This window comes from Camelus bactrianus, chromosome 21, assembly GCF_048773025.1.
Source record: "Camelus bactrianus isolate YW-2024 breed Bactrian camel chromosome 21, ASM4877302v1, whole genome shotgun sequence".
Classification (NCBI taxonomy): Eukaryota; Metazoa; Chordata; class Mammalia; order Artiodactyla; family Camelidae; genus Camelus; species Camelus bactrianus.
The window spans coordinates 19,658,455-19,681,705 of record NC_133559.1 but is presented as its reverse complement, the minus strand read 5'-3'; the positions used below and the strand labels follow the sequence as shown (position 1 = coordinate 19,681,705).

The 23,251-nt window shown below is 37.6% G+C and overlaps 1 protein-coding gene across 5 annotated transcripts in view; it reads right to left on the bottom strand.

Moving 5' to 3' along the window:
• DNM3 (dynamin 3) overlaps positions 1-23,251 on the bottom strand; it is a 459,598-nt gene that overhangs the window by 389,955 nt on the left and 46,392 nt on the right. The window lies entirely within an intron of this gene.

The window sequence follows — 23,251 nt, the reverse complement described above, 5'->3', positions numbered from 1 at the left end:
AAATTCAGCACTATCCAACTTCAAGATCAATATTAGCACCAAATATGGACCATTACTAGAGGTAATAAAGGCATCTTAGATTGTACCTTCATTTTATTTTTTTAAATTTTATTTATGTACCTTCACCTTATGAGATTGACGTGCTGCCTACTGTGCTAAGAAGGCAGATAACCTTCATTTTAAATACTGAAAATTTTTCTCCAATAAAAGGTCACACATAAAATGTGGGATTAAATGCAGGTAAATATCGTGTATGTAGAAATTAACAGCAGAAAAAAAATATTGCAATTTGAGGTTTGTTTTCATTCCTAATAGATGGGAGTTTTATTATTAGAAATGAGGTTTTTTAATGAATAAAAATTGTGTTTAAAATGGCATGTTAATATACACTAGATCAATAAACTTGCAGCAAAGAAAGTATTTTATAATTACATCTGCAATGCCACATAAATCAGTACTGATTCTGCAATGTCAAAGAATTCATAAATATACCTATAACACAGTTTTTAAACACATTTAGAATGCTTCACAATTTTTAGAAGAATCATCATTTTAAAAGTCCCAGAATTCCATTCAAAATAAATGTCTGACTCAATGGCAACGGTTTCCAAGAAGCGATTCTAGGACCATGAGAAGCCAAGGATACGTCCTGAACCTACAGATTCAGAATGTTCAGGAGAAGATGTGTGGCATCTATATTCTTAAAAAGCGCAGGGGACTTGTGCTCTTTAAGAAACACTGGCCGGCCTTAAGCTGGGATGTGTTACTCAACAATTTAGTGAGTAGTCACGGCATGGGGCATAGTATGAGTTTTGTAGGAAAAATTGGCAGAACAGAGCTTCAACACAGATGGGATTTCAGTGAACAGCAGCTTAAACAATTGGTAAAGGCCAGTGAGAATGCTGCAAAACCCCCCAAGGCTCTATCTAGCTCCACTAATACTGTGGAAAAGAGAGTTATATAGATAAAATAAAGCAAAATTTCCCCTACTTACAACTAATTTATTTTCCAAGTGCTAATGTAAAAACAGACAGCCTCTAAGCTGAGTTTTGACTTTACTCCTTGACTCCAAGGGCTAAGATTCACTTGCAATGTCACTGTTTATGACTAAAACAGAATAATGAAATTATAGATCTGGTTTTGCTCTAAAAAAATGTCACCTGAAATATTATTATTTATTCATCAAAAAAATTCACTGAAAAACTAAGAAGTGCTAGGGAGATGCTGTGGGCTTTGGCTACACTAATTAGACACCAGGAATATGAAATCTAATGGGAAAATAAAAACATATATACACATAGAAAACCATTAAGACGAGAGCAAATAAACTACAGTGGAGTTCAGAAAAGAGAGAGACCAACTCTCTTTTTGAAAATATCTAAATACATATAATTAAATACTCTTTTAATACTCTCCAGGAACTATATTAGAGTATCTGCTAGCTTAGATGGTTTCAGTAATCACTTAAAATTTAATCAAAGCAAGGAGAGCATCTACTCTGTGCCTAGAACTAAAAAGGAAGAAGTTAATTTGAGAATCGAAATGGATAAAGGGAAACAAAACAAAACTCCAGAGCAAAGAGCTGAAGGCCATCTGTTTGAGTTACTAGGACCATGAATGAGGTTTTACAATATGTAGATGCCAAGTAGAAATATACAGGTCTTAAACATCTGAATAATGCCATTTAAGAAATCAATAATATTTTGTTTAAATTAAAAAAAAAAAAGATGTAGAAAAGAAAGAAGGAAAGGAGGAGGGAAGGAAGAAGGAAGGAAGGAGGTTTAGGTACTTAGTACCTTCATGTCCGGATCTGTTTCAGTTCAGGCTTAGGACCATATATTTATCATGTTGATTTAGTAACAATCCCAATTATTAAAGCAAAATAGAAGGTATCAAACATTTTAAATAACAAATAATTATCATATGTTTGGCTAAAAAGTGAGCCTATAGATACAGTTAACACATTTCCCTACTTTTTTTTTTTATTAAGCAAACAGAACTTTGCATTAAGAGTAATAAACAGCTTCAGGTATCCAGTCTCCTTACTGACTTACACTTACTGGCCCCCTTCATGGCTCTCACCAGGCATACCTCCAAAACATACATTCTCACCAAAGGTCAAAAGATTTGGTAACCAAATCCTGCTATTTGGAAGTCTCTTCAGATTTCACAGGAGTATCTGAGCACCACAAAGCATGAGAGAGAAACTCCTCTCCACTGAGGAATGGGTGACTAATCTGAAGATTCACCCTGAAGGTTCACATCATTCTGATGGTCCAGGAGCATGAAAACCACATGCCCAGCACATCCCTGCTCTGAGTCTTAAGGAGGTAAGCCCTCAAATGATGCACAGAAAACCTAGCTTTGAGCCCCCATTCTGCCACTGAATGGGCAAAATTCTCTAAACCTGTTTCTTTTGCTACTAATGAGATAATCTTCTGAATCAAAAGAAATGCAACATATGGCAACTTTTAAGAAACCAAAGAATTATAGAAAAAAGTAGTAATTATTATTTTTACAATATATAGCCACAGAGTGTTTTCCCTGATAGTTTAGCATTCTCTCATCTTAAAAAAAAAGTCTTTGCAGATAATTTTTAACATTTCATGAATGAATTTGGAGGTGAGGAGCCTCAGACTCCACCTGAACACCCTTGGTGTTGCCCAGCTGCACTGGTTTGGAAAGGTCAGTTCCTTACTCCTGCCTCTAACAGGGAGCCAAGGCACTGACACAAACAAGCATGAATAACTCATTAGCCATTGAGTGCCACCATCCACTTGAATTTTACTATTTTCTGTGCAGTAGGTGGTTGGTTCTCCTGTAAGTACATCTTATGGAAAAATTACTTTCTGCTAAATTAATGCAGAAAAAATAATGATTGTGCCTTTATTGCTACTGTGGATTTAAATTTGTGTGACATTTTCCTCCAAAATGGACCTTCAGGGTAGAGTGGGAAGAGAAATCTGGAGACTAAGCAGTGTAAAATTAACTCCTTTCTTTTCCCTGAATGCCTCATTTATGATTGGACTGTACAAATTTTAAGGCAGGAGTATTGCTTCCCTCTCAATGCCACATAGCAGCTACAACTCAAACGCCTTCTTCTCTCTCAACCCGCCTCAATAAAGCATTTGCCTACACGGTCTTAACAGCTGGTCTTCAGACAGTAGGTCAATGCTCTTTCATGGCTTCCTGATTCCTACACAAAAAGTAGAGAACAGTTCCCATGCTATAGTCTAAGGACCATCTTGATAATATTTTTTATTGGCTCTTCCAGAAACTTAATTACCAAGAAATATTACTGCTCCACCAGGAAAGGATTAACTTTTGGAAGACTGAATGGAGCGAGCACTTTATTAACAAAGCTAAAAGGAACTTTCTCCTCTTAGCAGCAAATAAAGTAACTACAGAGATGTTTTTGTTCAATACAGATGTAAATGATGACAAACCAGATGATCTGCTCAATAAATAAATGTTTAACATCTGCCCTTGACTGAAGCCAAGAGGTGTAACTCATATCCTCCAATGAGTTAATTCAAGTAGTTGATTCATTCAAACCAAATAGTCTTAGGGGGGAACAACATGCAAATGATTACAATAAGCATGACAGGTACTACATTTAAGCTCCACACAAGGTGAAGTATTGACATGGAGCAGAGAATAATCTATTCCGCTTGGGGGACCAGCCAGAAACTATTCCAGAGAGACAGGAGGCATTCCACAGGGGATCAGGATGTGCAAGGACACAGAAGATCTACATAACACAGAACAGTAAGGAACTGTAAATGGTAAAGAAAGGTCAGGATGAGGTGGAGAAGTGTCTAGAGAAGGAGGCAGAAGGAGACTTTATCCAGGGCAGTGATGGTGGAGATGGAGAGAAGACAACAGAGAGAATGGACAACTGACAGGACTTTATGTCGCTTTGATGTGGAATGAAATGATATGGTGGAGTTAAGATAAATCTCACATTTCTGGTTTGGGGAGCTGGTTGAACAGCAGTGCCATTAACCAGAATAGGCAATACAGAAAGATCTGGTTATAGTTGATGTTTATATTGTGTCTCCCACGCGCCAGGCACCGTTCTTATTTGATCTTCATAACAACCCTATTATGAGGCAGGTACTATTGTTATTCTCACTTCATAGATGAAGACACTGAGGCACAGACAGGCTACATAATTTTCTCACAGTCACAAAGCTAGTAAGTGACAGATCGAGGACTCAAACCGAGAAAGTCTAACTCTATCATCTGTACTCTTGAGCATTAGACTACCCTACACTGTAAAAGGAATAGGAGATGAGGCTATGTTAATCTTTAGATACCTGGAGAATATTCAGATTAAGACAAGTACATAGTTAGAGTGAGTAACTACAACTCAGGGTAAGTGTAGAGATAATAATTTGTGAGCCCTCAACAGAGCAGGCTGCTGAAGCCAAGAGAACAAGTGAGCAGGAACGGAGTGGAGAAGAGTGATGAATATGGACTCTGGAAATTACCAACACTTAATGAGCACCTGAAGGAAGTAGACCTAAGAGACTGAGAAGGAGTCCTCAGAGAAATAAGTCAAATACCAGAAGTCAGAGGTATCCCCAAAGTCACTAGCCTCTTAGACATCTTCACTTAGATGTCTCACACCCAGTCTCTACAATTCAACTTGTTATCATCTATTTGACATGTTTCTCCTTTGTTCTCAATCACAATACACATCATCAGCCATTCGTATCTGTCAGCCAAGCCAAGTACCTGGAAGTCATCCACCCACCATCTTCCTCTGTCTTCATGCTCCACATTGGTCACCAAGTCCTGCTGATTCTACTTTCATATCCCTTAAATGCATCCTCTCTTCTCTACTTGAATCACAACTCCAGGTGCCACCCAACTCTCACACAGACTACCACAATAATCTCCCAAATAATTTCCCTGCATCCAGTTTGAGCACTCTCCAGTCCAACCTCAACAGTATCGTAAGTCCCATCACATCATTTCCAGACTCTGAATCATTAAAAATCTCCCCATTATCTTTAGCATGAAATCCAAACTGTAAATAAAGCAGAAAAAAGTCTTGCCCCTTAGGGGAAGTTTCTGTGTTCACCTCACTCTCAGGAACGTTCCTTGACAGATTCCATGCTCCCCTTATGGGATGCTCTCCCCACACTTCTCCCTCTAGCCAACTCCTATTTAATTCTCAAGCCTTCTTTGAAATCCCCCTGTACTTGCCTCTATCTAAGCTCTGAGCGTGCACTAGTCACACTGGTCTATTTACACGTGTACTCCCTCACCTCTGTGTTCCCCCCAGTGTCTTCTTCAGGGTCCAAGAATTAAATATTTTAACACTTTCTACCTACTCTTTTAGGATGTCTTCTCATTTCCTCACATATTCAAAGCACGGAAGGAAAACATTCCCATATCTGATTCCCCAATAGGCAGACAACTAAGTCGCGTTTTACATGGACAGAAAGAACAGGCAAGATAGCAACTGAAAGTTGAAGTCATTTAAATTAACATTTTTTATTTTGAATGCTTAAAATCTAATAGAATTCAAAGTACAAAATACAGAATATCAAGGGGACCCACATTGCTGAATGTTTAAAGACACAGAATAGAACTTGAAAGAAACAATGTTTTTAAAAATCCAAGAGCCAGTATACTTTTAAAAATCCTTCCTTAAAAACAGAGAAGTCTCTTCCAAAAATTATCCTCAAATTGTAATTTTTTGTGCTCCAAAACAATCCCTGTAGGATTATTATCTCACAGTCCTTCAAAATGATAACCTAATTTTTAAAAGAGACAGAGAAAAAAAGAAAAGAGGGACAGGGAGAAATACACAGACAGGTTAATGCCAAATACTGCCTACCTCCTGCCCCAAGAAGCACTGAGGTCATGTATTCCACACGCTGAACACAATGGCACTGTTAAAATGGCTTTGTGTTTGCGTGCCCAAATCTCGGAGCTTTGCCAGCCATTACAATGCCACTTTAATTGCTGAAGGAAGTAATTATGCCAAAATCCACACATTTAATTGGAAATTTTCCACTGCAGTTTCCTTTTTCCTCCTAAATTCTTGGCACACGGTAAAAATATTAGCACTTACAGATTTGTAAAAGATCATTTTGCTGCTATCAGTTACTCTATAATTTGAGGCATTCAATAAATGCCACCATCATTTTGTTTGAAAAACAGAGTTGCAAATCCAAATGCAAGAAACACAATGCTTTTTTTTAACTAATATCTAAGAAACTTCAATATTTACCTTTCATTCACAAAACTCAAGATTTCTAAGCAATATGTTTTCATTAAATATAATTAACCAATAATTAATGGGTCCCACTGCTACATTCAAAATGCAAAAGTTTCTGAGTCAGAGATCTGTAAATTGAATGAAGAAACCAGTTCTCAGCTTACAAATACCATGTGTTTCCCCACCAGGAAACACTCTTAGGAACTTAATCTTTTCATATTTTTATTTGATTTTTAAATTTTTATTTAATCCATTTTTATCTACTTATTCCCAAAGTCAGCTTGTTCAAGAATTTAATCCACCAGATTTACGAGTCCCAGCATCAAGCAGAGGCACTTAGCTGCTGTTCGATTTCAAATCACAGATTATACTGTACCCTGCATAGCTGCCATGCAAATGGATGACAAACGGACAGCTAAAGGGACTGTTAGTTGCTTGTCCAATATCCATTTGCCTGTTATTTCTTATAAATAGAATCCCAATTTTGTAGAAAATGGCAATGTGCCCTTAAATAGGCAAATAAATAAATTACACTTCCCACCTCCCTTCTAAATGGGGTGTCCACATAACTAAGTTCTAGCCAGTAATTTAGATCTAGAGGTAGTTGAGTGACATCACAGATAGTGCCTTTAAAAGGGTCTAATTTAGCTAATGTGTACCTTTCGCCCTTCCCTCCTCTTTCTTCTCCCCATCAGTTATACATGATGGCAGAGCTGCAGCAACCATCTCAAACCACAAGGCAACCTTGAAGATGAAAGCTATGGGCTGAGAATGGCAGAGCAAAAAAACACAATGAGTCCAGAAAAGAGATGGCATGTGAGTCACTGAAGTAGCTTTGTACTGCCCAACAAAGAGAATGAGAAAGAAAAAGAGACACCATGCTTTAGAACAGTGTTTCTCAACATTTTTTTTTTACTACTGTGCACCTAAGAAGCCTTATTAGACCTTTTTTTCCCCATTAAATTTCCCCCATTAAATTCAATACCACAGGTATGCTGTATATCAGTATATGTACTATATGTATGTCTGTGCTTTATAAAGAGTAAGATATTTTCCCCAAAAAAATCAATTTTTGTCCCCTCCCAGGAAATCTTACCCCACTGATAACATGTGCTACAGATCAAAGAAGAATAAGAGAAACCAGGATGCTAAACATTCAGTCCTGTCGGTCACCCCTTCCTGCAGAGTTTCTAGAAGAGATGCATGTGGAAAGGACAAGGTCAGATGGCCTTTGCCTCAAACCCCAATACGTTCTCTTCACAACACTGGAAACATGGGCTGGACCGTATGTAACCTTCAATTGGCCTAGTTGAGAGAGAAGTCTAAAGGCTGGCAATCAAAGAAGCTGGAAGGCATCCCATTCCCCTTTTCCATGAAGTCCATACATGAACCTCAGACCTCTGTACTTTGACACCACAATGGCTAGGAAAGGCCCATGTGTGCAAGACCACACCCAGAGAGAAACAAGGGCAAGAGAACACTTACCCAGTGACTCGGGCACGGCTGGTCTAGGCAGCCCACTTCAACCCCTCCCCTACCGAGGCATGACTTGGAGAAAGGTGGCCCAATTACTGTCCTTGGTCCTGAATGTGCATTACCAGTTCCTTCACAGGGGGATAAAGGAGAGTATAAATAAGAGTAGGAGCTTCCCTAGCCAATACTCTACTCTTCTGCTTTCACTTTTTCTGAGACTTTGGGGGGAAAAATGGTATTTAATTGAAAGTCAAAAAGTACAGGTCAGTTTCTCCACTAAAACAGAACAGAGAGCCACAGCTGCACTATACAGGGGTTTTTTGTTTTGGGGGGTATTTTTGTCAATGGGAACCAGATTTTCCAATTATCCAGGAAGGCTTTAAGTGTATCCTTGAATCCAGTTCCTCCCTAGAACTTTAGAAGCTTCTTCTATTATTCCCCTCCACAAACTTTTTATTCCCAGAACATCTGGTTCCCAAGTGACTTAACACTAATTTCAGACTCTTGCATTGACTCCTCTACAGAAGAACCTTTCTTTATCTATCTCACCCTTAAAGATAGAATGTTGTCACAGCTTTCTATGAGAAGCACTTCCTGATAATGACAGTATATTTAGATGCTCCTACTCTTAATTCCAAAATACCATGAGCCCCAGTCACATCCCCTCCCCTAGGCAAGCTCCCTAGGACAGGAACCTCATTTCTGTGAGGCCAGTGTTTGGCATAGGACCTGGCACAAAGAAAGTCTCATTGGTGACTTGGTGAACGAATAAAGTCAGCATTCTAGGAATTAAAACTGAATTTATTGGAAACATATATTTTAAGGGGTGATTTTAAAAAATAAATACACAATCATAATTAAAGATATAGGCACCATGTATGTGGGTCTATTGTTTCATTTTCTTACCTGAAAAATGGTTTTTCTTCTCTATTTAATTGACTTTTTTCTGTGCTCCTGTAACATTGACTATGAAAATTTTAAAGATTAAGAAACTAAGAAGGAAAAGCACTCAATATCTAATAGATGATATATATACATATATGTATTTAAAACACAAATATTTAGCTATTTCTTACCTTAGGTTACCTTTGAAACTACATTCCCATTGAAAGTTAGGAAAATATTGTTAATAGCTCCAAGTCCAAAAATGTACCAAAAGTAGCTGTTAGAAGCACGTAAGAGTTCAATAAATTCCTGCTTACTACTCAATAAATTCTGCTGAATAAAGAAGGCATATTAATGAGCAAATTAAGAATTACTTTCTCTATCTATACTTCTGAGTACATCCATTAGGCTATATTGCCCATTTATATATATATCAAGAATAATATGTAAACTACATGCTCACCAACAATAAGTAAACTAAGAGGCATGGCTAAAGTGACAATTTTTTTTTCTTTTACTGTCCAAATTATCTGCTGTACTAAACTGCTTGGTGGCTTCCTTCTTTATTTAGCGTATATAGCACCTCAAAATTTCATTGCCTCAGCAGCAAAGTTTACTCTTTCTTGTTAAGACCCAACAGCGTGCTTTAAAACAAGCACACAAGCTTTTGAAAATTTAAGAAGTCCAAAGGAGAATAGATTGTCAGGTCGACGATGAAACAATCAAGGCTGGCAGAATCTACTAAAAAAAAAAAAAAAAAAAAATCAACGGCCATGAGTGTTTAAGATAGCATTTAACACAGGAAACAGAACAGAGAGCTAATAATGGAGTAATCCTATCAAATCTGAATTTATCTTTACTGGAGTTTTATTCGATTGATAACAAAATAATTATTTCTGTGAAATGCTTTCAAATATTCCTTTTTCTAAAGCAGCATAGCATCGTGGTTAAGAGCACAGATTCTAGCACTAAAATGCCTGGGTTTAAATTCAGAATCTGTTTACTGGCTCAGGTTACTCATCTGTAAGTTGCGGGGGGGGTGGGAGGAGATAACACAACTCCTCATCTGCTGGTGGCCAAATGTAATATGCAACTCAATTTTTTTCTGACTTGAGAAAGGTAAAATGATGCATGAAACTTATACTGTGTAGTGAAATCTGAAGGAGCATCCTGGAATCAAACAGACAAATATTCCCATAGTAAAACAAATGCATATTCACACGAGCAGAGTTATAAAGACAAACTGAATAGCTTGACAACACTCAGCTAAAGTTTGCTAGTAAATGTGCTTAGGTTTTGCCAAATCAGTTACAAAAATACTTGTTTTTCAGAGGATTCTGCATTTTGAAATCATAGAAAGACTGAAGTTCTTACAGTAACACCTAGCACATACTAAGTGATCGAAAAATGTTAGCTGCTATCATTATCACCATCATCATTATTAGCATTATTTTTAGAAAAAAATAGTAAGTTATCCTAAAATTTATTTTGTAATTAATTACCCGAATTTGTTTCAGATGTTCCAAATATCATCTTCATAACAACAAGTATCTTTGATGATCTTTTGCTAGCCATAGGCATGTGACTTTAGGGTAAACTAGATTCAGTTTGTAACAGTGTACCTAGGTAGTTTAGGGTGATGTGAAAAGGAAAATACACCAAAATAAACACAAAATAACTTTAAACTTTAACCTTTACCCTGTTTTATCTGCTTCTTGGGAAGTCATCAGCTACCTAAAGACTTTCTTCTCTAAGAGTTCTCAGTATTGTTCTTGTGCCTCCCATGAGAAAGGTTAATGAAAAACATGGAATGAAAGCTTAAACCAACAAACGAATCAACACACATTCCAACCACAGTGTGCTCATTTCAAATACAGAATGAAATGAACCCCCTGGCATCTAGAGTATTCCACAAGCGTGTGGCAAGTGTTATTTCTAGCCACTTAAAAGTACCAGTGAAAAGCGCTCAAATACTTAGAAAAGAAAAGATCTCCATTCCCATGAGGAGAGGCATTTATTAGCACTTAATGGCCCTCTTTCATTGCCTTTCCACTGACGCATCTCTAATTGTTCCAATTATAATTTCAAGGAACAAAACCAATACTCGTAAAAGTCTATAGTTCAGTGTGTGCATTGTGAAAAGAGGTCTTTAACGGCACAAACCACATGTAAGTATATGACAACATGGGGTCCGGGCAGGCAAGATCACAATAAAGGAAGAGAAGGTGGTATAAAAGAGCACTAGTCAAAAAACCAGCTTACGTTTCACCCGTGATTTCAACACTTCGTTTAATCTATAAGAGACTCAGTTTTCTTCATCTTTAAAATGTGAGGACTTAAAAACGTATCTTCCAACGCCCTGCCACTTCCAATATTTTAACAGTCTCCGTCCAATGTTAGAAGTAAATCAAGGTACACAAAATTTAATCCCACCTCTGGCTTTCTAAGCAATCTTAAGGCTTCCTGTTTTCACTTCCACAACTGGGGATATTCATATCCAGTTTAAATCCAACGAAGGCAAGGACTGTATCTTTTATTTTCTCCCTACTACCATGCATGGAACATAGGAAGTACTCAAAAATATTAGAGGAAAGAAAAAAAGGACTAAGGCAGGCAGGCAAGCAGGAAGGAAGGAAGCAAAGGAAAGAAGGAAGGAAGGAAGGAACAAAGAAAGTAAGTGATGGGCTGAATAATTTAATATGGCTGGAGAATTGCATGTAAGAGGACAGTGATTAAAGAAGGCTGGAATATGGGTTTCTTACTTTTAAAAAAGATCATATTAGGAAATTTCAAATTTAGAGAATATACTATATTAGAGAATGTTACAGAGATAATACCTATTAAATGTGTTCTGTCCTCAGAAATAATATGCTAAAAAATTTAATGTGTGATAGGCTATGTAGGGTTATGCATTTATTATTGTTTGATACTTTAAAATAATGGAGCATAAATTATTTTTTTCATTATTGAATATTTTTCTTCACTGTTAGTATTTAATATCAATATAGGTAGAAAAATAAACACCAATCAATGGAAAATGAAAATACTGAAATTTGGAAGTGAGGAAGGAAAGGATAGAAAGAAATTTCAGTTCACTGGACAGAAAGTAGCATTTCTAACACAAGAGTTCTAACATTTTAGCACACAATATTAACAAAATAGAAGCACATCAAATTATTTAATTAATATTTATACAACTAAGTCTATTACTTTTGTTACTCTAAATGTGAATATTGTAAATATTCACTAGTAATCACATGCCAGTGACTCAAAAATAAATGAAGTTTCAAGCTGTCACTCTCTAGTTTATATTTTCATGAAGTTACTGCACAAGATTCATATCTTATCTCCTAAGTTAATGAGATTTGAGAAATAGGCCAGCGTTTTTTAACTATGAATGTGACTAATGAGTGGACCATGAAATCAATTTTGTAGATTGTGACCAACAAATCTTTTTTCTAATAGAAAGGAACAGAATTCAATAGAAAGTATCTGAGTATACCACATGTAGAAATGTTAAGTATTTCATAAACATTTTGTTTCAGTTTTATAAACAGACACTGAGTTACAATGTAAAATGTATTTCCTAGAGATAGTCAATGTCTGAAAAACATCTTCACCATCCCACTTAAGACTATGTATGTTTGTGGTATTTTAAATATATTCCAATTCTGTATTTCAACATTAAAAAAATAGTTATTATTTATCACTGAAGCAAAGAATTTTAAAGAACTTTATCAAGAGCTTGAAAATCCTAGACCATTGTATTTTAAGTCCCATTGGGGTTTCATTTTAAATAGTCAGTCAGGGTAGGCCTCAGTGAGAAAAATGACTTGAAGGGGTGGAGTGAATCAGCTGTGCAGATCCTGGGCAGATGTGTGCCTGGCATGCTGGAAAGGAATGAGCAAAGGGAAGAAAGCAGAGATTAGGTCAGAGGGAGAAATAGGGGCCAGATCACCTGTGTCCTTGTAAGGATTCCAGCCTTTCTCTGTGTGAAATAAGGAATTACTGATCTGACTCACATTTTATACGATCTCTTCAGCTATTACAAATAAACTGTAGGGGTCAAAGAGAGAAGTAGGGAAAACAGAAGACGTCAGCGAAGAAGAGGCAAAACATCACAGAGCCTGATGAATCAGGGTGGTAGCCGTGAAGGTGGTCAGATTCTGGGTATGTTTAAAAATAAAGCGTGGTGGGGGAGGGGGAGAATGGGTGGTATAGCTCAGTGGTAGCATGCATGCTTAGCATGCACGAGGTGCCCAGTTCAATCCCCAGTACCTCTGTTAGAAAATACTTTTTTTTCAAGAAAATAAAATAAACTTAATTACCTCCCCCTACAAAAATTAATTAATTAATTAATTAATTAATTAATTAAAATTTAAAAATAAAATAAAAAATAGAGCCTGCCCGGAATTATTTCTGCCTTGCAGCACAATATGGTAAGACACCAATATGGTGGGACAAAGTTCATTCCCAAGACTTGGCTTCAAATACCAGCTCTACTGTCATTATGTCTTTATTACCTTGGCTATCAGCTCTCTAAATCTCAGGGGCCAGGTCTATAAAGTAAAACTAGCATCACATACTCAAAGGGTCATTGAAAGGATTAAATAATATGCATAGAGCACATAGCAGGACTTCAATAAATGTGAGCTCCTTTTTTTCCTCTTATTATGATTACTTGTTAGAGATATACTTAAAATAAAAAGGCCCAGGAAGTCACATCTGGTGGACATTTTCTGGAAGTTAAGAATTTTTGATAAAAAACAACATGGTATCCAAACTAAAGTGGATATCCATAAAATACAAAAGATCAGTGCATCTTTTAGTGCTCTGGAACTCGATTTCCACTGTGTATGGAGCGGTGAGGGGGTCCCCACACTAACAACAATTCTCAGACACAAGCAGAGCACCCAAGAATTCAGCTGAATTCTAACACTGTCTACCCAGAGACCACATTAAGACTCCACAAGTCAAGTGTTCAGTCCTACAAGACTGCCCGCCCTACCCCAGATGCCAACTGCAAGCCCAGGTTATTACCAGTGCTTCTGACCAAACAGCTATAGATGGAAGTTCCAACCACCTCCCCCTTGGGTTTCAGATGTCAGTCACAAATCAAGTTGTCACCTGTACTTCTGACCAACTAGCTATAAATCAGAGGTTCCCGCAATCTCCTCCTTGGGTTCAATTTATTTGTTACAGCAGCTCACAGAACTCAGAGAAATATTTTACTTACCAGATTATTGGTTAATTATAAAAAGATATAACTCAGGAACAGTCCGATGGAAGAGATAAATAAGGCAAGATCTGGGGAAAGCGCAGGGACCTGCCATGCCCTCACCACCTACACTCCTCTCCTCAGATCTCCAGGCATTCACCAACCTGGAAGCTCTCTGAACCCTGTCCTTTTGGGGTTTTATGCAGGCTTCATTATATAGTCATGATTGATTAAATCCATAGCCATTGGTGATTGATCCAATCTCCAGCCCCCTACTCTCCCCAGAGGTCAGGGGGTAGGACTGAAAGTTCCAACCCCCTACTCTCCCCAGAGGTCAGGGGGTAGGACTGAAAGTTCCAACCCCCTAATGACCTGGTTGGTTTCCCTAGCAAGCAGCCCCCATCCTTAGGTGGGGGTCCAAAAGTTACCTCATTGACCTAACAAAAGGTACCTTTAAGGCTCTCATCACTTAGGAAATCCAAGGGTTTGGGGAGCTGTGAGCCAGAAACTATGAAGACCAAATATATATGAGAAACATATTTTGGTTATCTGAATGACCAAATATTCATTTCTTCTAAATCATAATATCATAGTGCATTTTTATTAAAAAACAAAAACTGTAGAATCAGAATCACGTCAGACCCTAGATTCTGTGCGAGTTTCTCGACATCCTGGTTCATCATTTCACAAGAAGACTAAGTTAATGGTGGGACATGAAGAGTAGCTCTCTGGGGCAGGAGAGCTTAGGCTTTGAAATGGGAAAAAATTATTTTAAAAGCTGTCCTAAAGAAGGAATTAAAAGTTTTTTACCAAGTACAATTGAACTATAGCTAAAAACATCTTACAAATGTTTGACAAGTTGCTTCATTCATTTCCTGAGCTAATCTTTGAAAGCTGTGATACTGACAGCATTGTGAAGAGGTGGAACAATCCAGTAACAGTCTCTTCCGCCAGGGAATTCAGTCTAGTACGTCCACCCTTCATTCTACCATCACATACTGAAATCATACTCTACCTACAAATTTAGAAGCCAAGTCACCTCCAAGAATTAAAATTCTACTTCAAAAGCAGCCCATTTTATTTTCAGTCTTGAGATGGTGATTTTAAACCTACTCATGATTTTCACCCTCACAATCTACTTATATCTGAAAGAGAGCAGGACCCTGTGCCGCTCTCCCTCTCCCTGCCCCAAAGAAAAACCCTGCCTCTTGTTTACAGAAAAGCTGAAATCTCCCAGGCCTCCCCGAGTCACAGAAGGGCAGGCTCAAGCAGTTGATTAGCACAAGCCTGCAGGCACTGGGGGGATGGCATTGACTCTGACCACCTATCTCAATGATTAACTGAGATTATGCCTTCATTTCCCTAAACTTTCCTGGCTGAACAAAGTCTTTGTGGAATTTTTTTTTGTTTTTCTTTTTGTTTTTTGGTGGCAGGGGGATGAGGGTAGGGGGTGGGGATGCTGGGTCCACCAGATTGCAGACATTCTGGTCAAAAACAACTTTCTTTTGTGTTACCAAGGCTGTTGCCCCCAGGATCAGACCCCTGGCTTCTCCCTCAAATAGAAACCAATTACTCTCATCTAAGTCTCAGGAGGCAGCTGCAGAGAAGAAATAAGAACTGGTTAGAACCCATTCAGTCCAAGACGGTGAAAAAATTGCCTTCCAGTGGACCATGAGCCTCATTATACACTCATTATAATATAATAGATGCTAAATGACACACCCACCAGTGCCATGACAGTTGACAACTGCCATGACAACAACCGGAAAAGCCCACACAAGGACTGACTGGCTCCATCACACCCAGAAGGAGTACCTGATGGTGGAAGCCTCTCATAAAAGTCCACGTGGCCCGGCCGGGCTGGAGCTGTCCCTGCTGCCCATCTTGGCTGACTCGAGCACCTCTTCCTCAATTGAGTGCTTTTTCTTTCCTTCTCCCTGATCGAGCACTTTCCTTTCTTTTCCCCTTCTGAGCAATAAAGCAGCTGTTCACTTCATCCCTCTGCCTCTGCTGTGCAAATTCTTTCACAGTTGGTGGCAAGAACCTATGCTTTTGTATGGCTCTCAATCTTCAGTACCTTTTGTCTCTTTAATATAAGTCATTTTATAAAGCTCACAACCAGCCTGTGATTTAATCAGGGCAGGTATTATCTCCATATTGCAAATCAGGAAGCCAAGAGTTATTTTTAGACTTCCTACTTTCAGCTTATTGAAAAAGGAGAAGAGATATTTGATATGAATTTTGAATGATGAGTAAGCATTTTCTAGATGGTCTAACGAGGAATAAAGACATTTCAGGATGGATGCATAAATGCCAGAGAGGAATGAAAGAGACACGTATATACATTCATGTTCACCATCATATGCACATAAAGCTATAAACTGCTCCACTACACTAGAGATGCAAGAAATGTCTTTTTTTTTTCCAAATTCAAATCAGTTAGGACTTTAAGGCCATGATTTAGCCATGTCAGTGAGAAGTCTAATATAAGACATATTTTAAGGGATCTTCCCTCATCTCTTAAGTTGTATCAGTCCCTAAAGATGATGCAAGGAAGTAAAATGAAGGCAAAGCCTGAGCCAGTGGCCCACGGTGACCCCCTCTGGAGCTGTTTATTGTCCAAACCCTCTTGGCCCTCCTGAAGGTGACTTAGCATCCACTGCTTACTCTGTGCCAAGTTAGCCACAAGGACTTTCACTACGGATGTCAAAGTCACTGTCTCAGTGCTCAGTCTGCCCTACCACCCACATAACCACACTCACTTTGGAACCTCCAAGGAACTACTTCAATGAGAAGTACCAGCTTCAATTACCCATAAAAATGGGCCATCTCCGATTTCCACTCCTTGGAAATTTCTTTCCTCCCTGTAAGAGATTAGCCGGTCTTCTAAAGACAGCCAGTGTTTCTTTCCCAATTTCTTTCAACAATGGGATTTATACCAAAATAAAGGTGTTAAAAAAAAATGATGGAATTTAGTTGTTCTCTCAAAGACTTCAGACACAAGAACGGTCCTAAAAGCCTGCACCATCCAAGAACATGTTTACCCTCCTTGGAAATAAGGATTCTACCTTTAGGAATGGAGTAAACAGTTTCCCATTCCTAAGGATAGAATGCATGCTTCTCTTAATGCCGCAGAACAAACAATAAAGTTATATTTTCCTACCTTGCTACAGTGAACTCTTGATAAGTTGCCCTGTTACACATATATAAGTAACTTTGTCTTCTTTCTCCAGCTAGATCACAGGCACCAAGTATAACTGCCACTGTTGGCACTCATGTATATTCCAGACATATTTCAGCTGCCTATTATAAAAACCCATTATTTTTGACATATTACAAACAAATCTGTCCCTTAAAGTATAGCTAGGTGCAACAGATGTACCAAAGCTTATAGAACAGATAAAAGGATTACCCTTTTAATCCCAGCATTAAAGTGGATTCACATTATCTTTAAGTGTACATCAAATCTGTGTCTCTGACAGATATTAACTTGGTCAATAAAATATTCTCCACAATTATTCTTCTACTAAGCACCAGTTAGTTACAATAAATCCAAGGCCTATGAATCCATACCTGGTAGGTAATGAATTCTAGTTCTATGATTATTTTGCCCATAGTAGAACATTTTAAATAGTCTTTGTTTTTTATTGGAGAATAGTTGATGTACAATATTATGTAAGTTACAATAAGTGATTCACAATTTTTAAAGTTATACTCCATTCATAGTTTTAAAATATTGCTTATAATTTCCATGTTGTACAATATATCCTTGTACCTTATTTTATACATAATAGTTTTGTACCTCTTAATCTTCCTTCTTTCCACTCTCCACTGGTAACCACTAGTTTGTCCTCTATAGCTGCTAGTTTTTTTTAAAATTATATTCACTAGTTTGCTTTTTTTTTAGATTCCACACATAACTGACATCATACAGTATTTATCTTTCTCTGACTTAGTTCACTTAGCATAATACCCTCCAAGTCCATCCATGTTGCTGTAAATGATAGAATTTCATTCTTTTTTATGGCTGAGTAGTATTCTATTGTGTATATATACATCATCTTTATCCATTCATCTATTGATGGACACTTAGGTTGCTTCAATATCTAAGCAACTGTACATAATGCCGCTATGCACATTGAGGTGCATGTATCTTTTCAAATTAGTGGCTTTAGAGGTTTTTTTTTTTTAGCTATATATCCAGGAGTGCAATTGCTTAGTCATATGGTAGTTCTATTTTTAGTTTCATTTTAAATAGTTTTTAAGCAGAATCTTATAGTGTTTCAGACCTATGTAGAATTTTCAGCTATTATCCCTTTTTAATTTAAGGTTACTTAAACCTCCTTTCCAAAAGTGACAAGTCTGTTAAGTTAAATTTCCCAACTCCACGCTCGATTAAAACCTCCAATCAAAATATCTTCATCAATCTTCACATTAAAAATACACTATAATTGAAAGACAATAGATGACAGGAATAAAGGGTTTGGTCCTGACACTAACTTTAGGGCCTTAAACAAGTTATTGAACACATTTTACCCATTCTCTCATTTGTAAAATAGCAATAGAACACTTGCTTTCCTCCAATGTAGTCGTATTATGTATTAGTAAATAAGACGGTGTTTAGGAAAGCTCTCAAAAAATCATAGCATAAAAAGAAAAAAATTTAAGTCAGTATTATTGTCAACATCCAGCTTGGAGCATAAATTTAAATGAAAAAAGTTACCTCTAGAAAAATAAAATCTATAAAGATAGCACCAAGTACAAAGGAGAAATTAATAATAAATGTTTTATCTTGTTTCTCTCAAATTAGAACTTCTCCTTATGGTATCACCCCATTTTCATCCCAATTCAACCTTATAAAAGGTTTTTCTTAATGTTAACTGTTGTAGAAATTTTCCACTCAGAGAACAGAAAAATACAAGTAGTTTTTCACCACTAACAGTACTTTTATATGTCCAGTCCCTCACAAACACCTGACAACCTGTCACCACCAGCAGATAAATCACTAAAATATGCTGCTTCTGACACAACAACTTTGCCTCAAGCTTATCGAATGCTCAGCAAGTCAACTTCAGTGTGAAGACAGTAGCGAACGTTCACGGAAACAACTGTTAGTACAAAAATGAGAGATTTAAGTCTTTGATCTGTTTAAAAAGAAAAAAAAACTCCTTTTTAACTAAAATTATCATTCCTGAACACATTTGTTCAGAGTCAACAACATTCCAGGTCATTACTTTGATTTTTAGCCATTGTCCAGACTTCAGGCTCTTGCTTGTAAACGACAAAAACACTTCTCCTGTCAGGAATTTTGGATCTTAGATGGTTTGAAGGCTTGTCCTTCCTGAATGTCAACAGGGCTACCACAGTTTGACAATAAACATTTCCACTTTCATTTTAAGGAAGTCTAAATTTGCTCACTGGCAATTCTCAAAGGGTAATTAAAATATTCATTTCTTTTAACTGTTAAAAGAACTCTAATGAAAATTTCACATTTGATTTTTAACTTCTATTAGAGGTTACTGTTTCAATTAAAGATATTAAATGGAAAGAACACTATATCTCAGAATGTAAAAGATGAATAATTGCTACTCCAAAGCTGATAATGTATTCTCCAAGGTCAGAATAGAGTCTGGGATAGGGTTCTTTTATTCCTGAGAAATCTTGACTATTGATGAAACTTTTTATGATCTCATAGGGCAACAAAGACTTATTTTTTTAATGTGCTCTGGAAATATAAAGTTGAGTTGAAAACATGAAGCTTCCTCCATCTATCACAGGGTTTTGTACACCATCTCCCATCTACATGAGAGATAGATACCAGCTCACTCACTCAGCAATTTATGTAAGAGGCACTAACTTGAGCATCCCACAAATAAACAGTAAAGTCAGACCCTTTAGGAAAGGCCCCAGCTGGCACTTTAATTGTCAAATTTTTATTTTAATGAAAAACTAAAAAACATAGTTGATACGTTCTTTTCAGCATTCTTAACAGTATATCAAGAATTTAAAAATTTCCTTCATAAAGCCTTCACATGAAACATCAATTACTGTATCATGCTAAAACATAGTGATGCCCACGGTGGATATTTAAAACACCTGAGAATCCTGCACAAGTTGTGAGCTTTTATTATTATTGTTCTCTCAGGATGTGTTTTACAGTGGGTACCACATCTCCTTGCCAAAAGTCAGCCTGCTTATTTTTTTTAATCATCAAGAGGGTTTTTAATGTTATTTTTGTGATTTTTTTCATTTTTCAGTTTTATTAGGTAGAATTGTTACAATTTGACTGTACATATACAATATATTGCATGCAAATACATATACACAATACACTATATGTATTTTTAAAATTTATATATATGTATTATTCATTGTTTCTAAGAACGTTGAGAGTGTTAGGTTTTTAAACTTACATAGTTATCAAAGGAATAAAGCCAACTACAAAATAGGAATTAATTCAAAAAGATACATACACCCTGCTATTAACAGCAACATTATTTAATTCCCAAGATAGAGAAGCATCCTAAGTGCACATCAATAGATGAATGGATAAAGAAGGTAAGTCTGCCTGCTCTTAACCATTCCTTTCCTCCTAGATCCTGGTCTGCCACTCCTACTCGGTAATGGGTGCAGATGTCAGAAAACCCAGTCTGTAAGGGCTGTGTGGAAGTGAGTAGGTTCTGGACTCAGCCTGCATCGCTCACCTGAGGGTAATCTAGAGGAACTCTGCTACATTACCTTGGCTAAGGAGAGCCTAATTCACCTCTTGTCTCTTTACAGCTGCCTTCTTTCAGGGTTACATGGAAAACCAAGGATGTGAAAATTCTTTCTACCACATAACGCATGATACTGTTAAACTGTCAGTACTAGGGACCAATGAACTTTCGGATTGCTGAATTCTGGCCCAGTTAGGTACAACTACGATAATGTCTTTCATATGCACTACATTCTATACACTTCCAAGCATGGACAATATACATATATTACCGACTTCGGTTCTCTCAACAGTAAAGGAGGTAAGTACAACGGCACCTAGTACTCACTGTTACCAGTGAGGACAGAGACAGAGGGGTTAAGGGACTCACATGCTGTCACAGGAGTTCACTAGTGACAGAGCCGGAGCTGGAGCCTGATGCTGATTTCCATTCCTGTACTTTTTCTAAAATAACTGCCTCCCAAAGAAGTTACCTTATCCATGAAATTCTCTCTCCAGGGAGCTCCATCAATTGAGAAGAGCATGTCCCTAATAAGCTGAAAGGAGTATGTCAAGAAATTTTATTCTTTTTTTTTTTTTAAACAGAGGTTAATCAGTTTCTATTAGGGAAAAAAAATCTGTTTAAATCAGAGATTAAACTAGGGAGAGGAAGAAAGTCAGCATGACAGGGAAAACTAAATGGCTCAGATCTCACACTTGAGGGGAAAACACAAAAAAGTAAAGACTTAGAGAAACAGGCTAACCACTACAAACACAGAGACAGAGCTAAAGTCCATTTAGAATAAAGCCCACGAACTGGTATATGTATATTTAAACATCACTTAGACATCTTAGAAAGAAAGTCTTGACACAATTATGATTTGTGCTCAGAACCTCCCCCTTCCCTCCTGCCTCCTCTGAGACCTCCCTCCAGCAATTTCCATCCTTCGAGACTCTCTCCTACATTTTCAACCTCCCCTTTCAAGTGGTTCTTATAAAAATACTCGTTTTCCATCCATGGGATAAAAACAAGCCAAGAATACCACTATCTTTCTCCATTCTTGTTTCACTCATCCCTTCCCACTTACTCTTACCCCTCACCGCTCCCTCTACAGCACGTTTCTTAAAAGAAGATTCTAAAACCATGCCTCCTTGACCTCGAATGTATGCCTCAAACACTGAAATTCAAGTCAATCTTCTACTTCACACTGAAAGCTGACCTCACCAAGATCACCAACGACCTTCTTATTTCTAAAAATGATATGTTATTAAGCATACAGATTTTTAACAAATAAATTTTAATTGCAAAAAAAATTAAAATTAAAATGATGAGACTCCAGAATTTATCTTCCTTCTTCTTTCAGCAACACCTGATATTGCTGACCTCACTCTCCTCTCCTCTTCACCCCTCTCCTTCCCTGATGCTTTTGCAGCTATCCTCCCTTGTTCCACTCCCTCCTGCTTTTCCTCTAACCTCTCTCCTCCTTCTCGGTGTCTTCTGTTGTCTACTTTTGGGTTTTTATCCATCATCTTCTCACTCTACCTGTTTTCCCTCAGTGGTTTCATCCACTCCCTGCTCATGGTTCCCAGTCAGGTAGCTGCAGTCTCGATCTCTCTTCTGAGCCCAGACTTCTGCTTGCATCAGTATATCACAAGCATCCCAAACTCATCATGTCCCAAACCGAACACAGTGATGTCCCAATCTACTCCTCCGTGTTTATCTCCTATAATAGTGACTGGCACCACCAACTAATCAACCAAGTAAAAAACTGGAAGTCATCCTTGATTTTCTCCCCATCTCTTACTGTCTTAATTCAAGCCTTCAAATTACTTATTGCCAATCCTCCTCTACTTTGCAGTCTCTTCTTTTGGATACCCTGGACCTTTTGTAGTGCCCTGTAGATTGCATCCTTGCTTCTGTACATGCAATTTCCTCTACCCGAAGTACAATTCCCCCTTGCCCAAGGGTCCTTCAAGACTCAGCTCAGCCAAGACTTTTGTTACTCTGCCTAAGCTGGGCTATGATAGCCCTACTCTGAACTCCATATTATCTGTAGAAACCTGTATTACAGAGCCAATTATATATGCTTGTCTGTTTTCCACCTTCTCAACCATACTGTCAACTCTTACAAAATACAAACCATATCTAACTCATTCTTGTATAACCAAAGTTTAGTTTAACTCCTGGTGTATCACAGGCTCTCAATTAATGTTTCATGAATGAATAAAAAACAAACCCTGAGTAACTTCCACTGTCCACATTTCTGTGCTTCCTGTCTTCTGTTTCTACTCTCAAAAATCCTCCCATTCTTTACCATCCCATTCAAATATACTGCATTTATGAAACCGTCCCTGATTCCCACCCTACTCTCATGGTGAGTAATTGCAATGCAAAGTAGAGAAAGAAATCTGGGTACTTACTTTTCTATTACACTACCGTTCTATTAGAGGAGACTTGAAGGGAATGATAATTTAATTCATCTTTTAGGTGCTTTCCTTACTTAGGATTCTTTAGAGGAAGGCACATTCACATTTGAAAGAAACCAAAAGCCACACGCTAGCAAAAACCTCCTCTGCATTAAAACTCAGCAGCATCTCACAATAGAGCTTTCAAAAGGAGTTACAGATCCTGTGTGTGGTGCTGCATCCGAGCCATCACATGGCAGCGGTGGGGACAACACACCAGCACCAAATCGGAGACAAAGAGCAGAGATGAAGCCCGCTCTGTTCCTGCTGACACGACTGA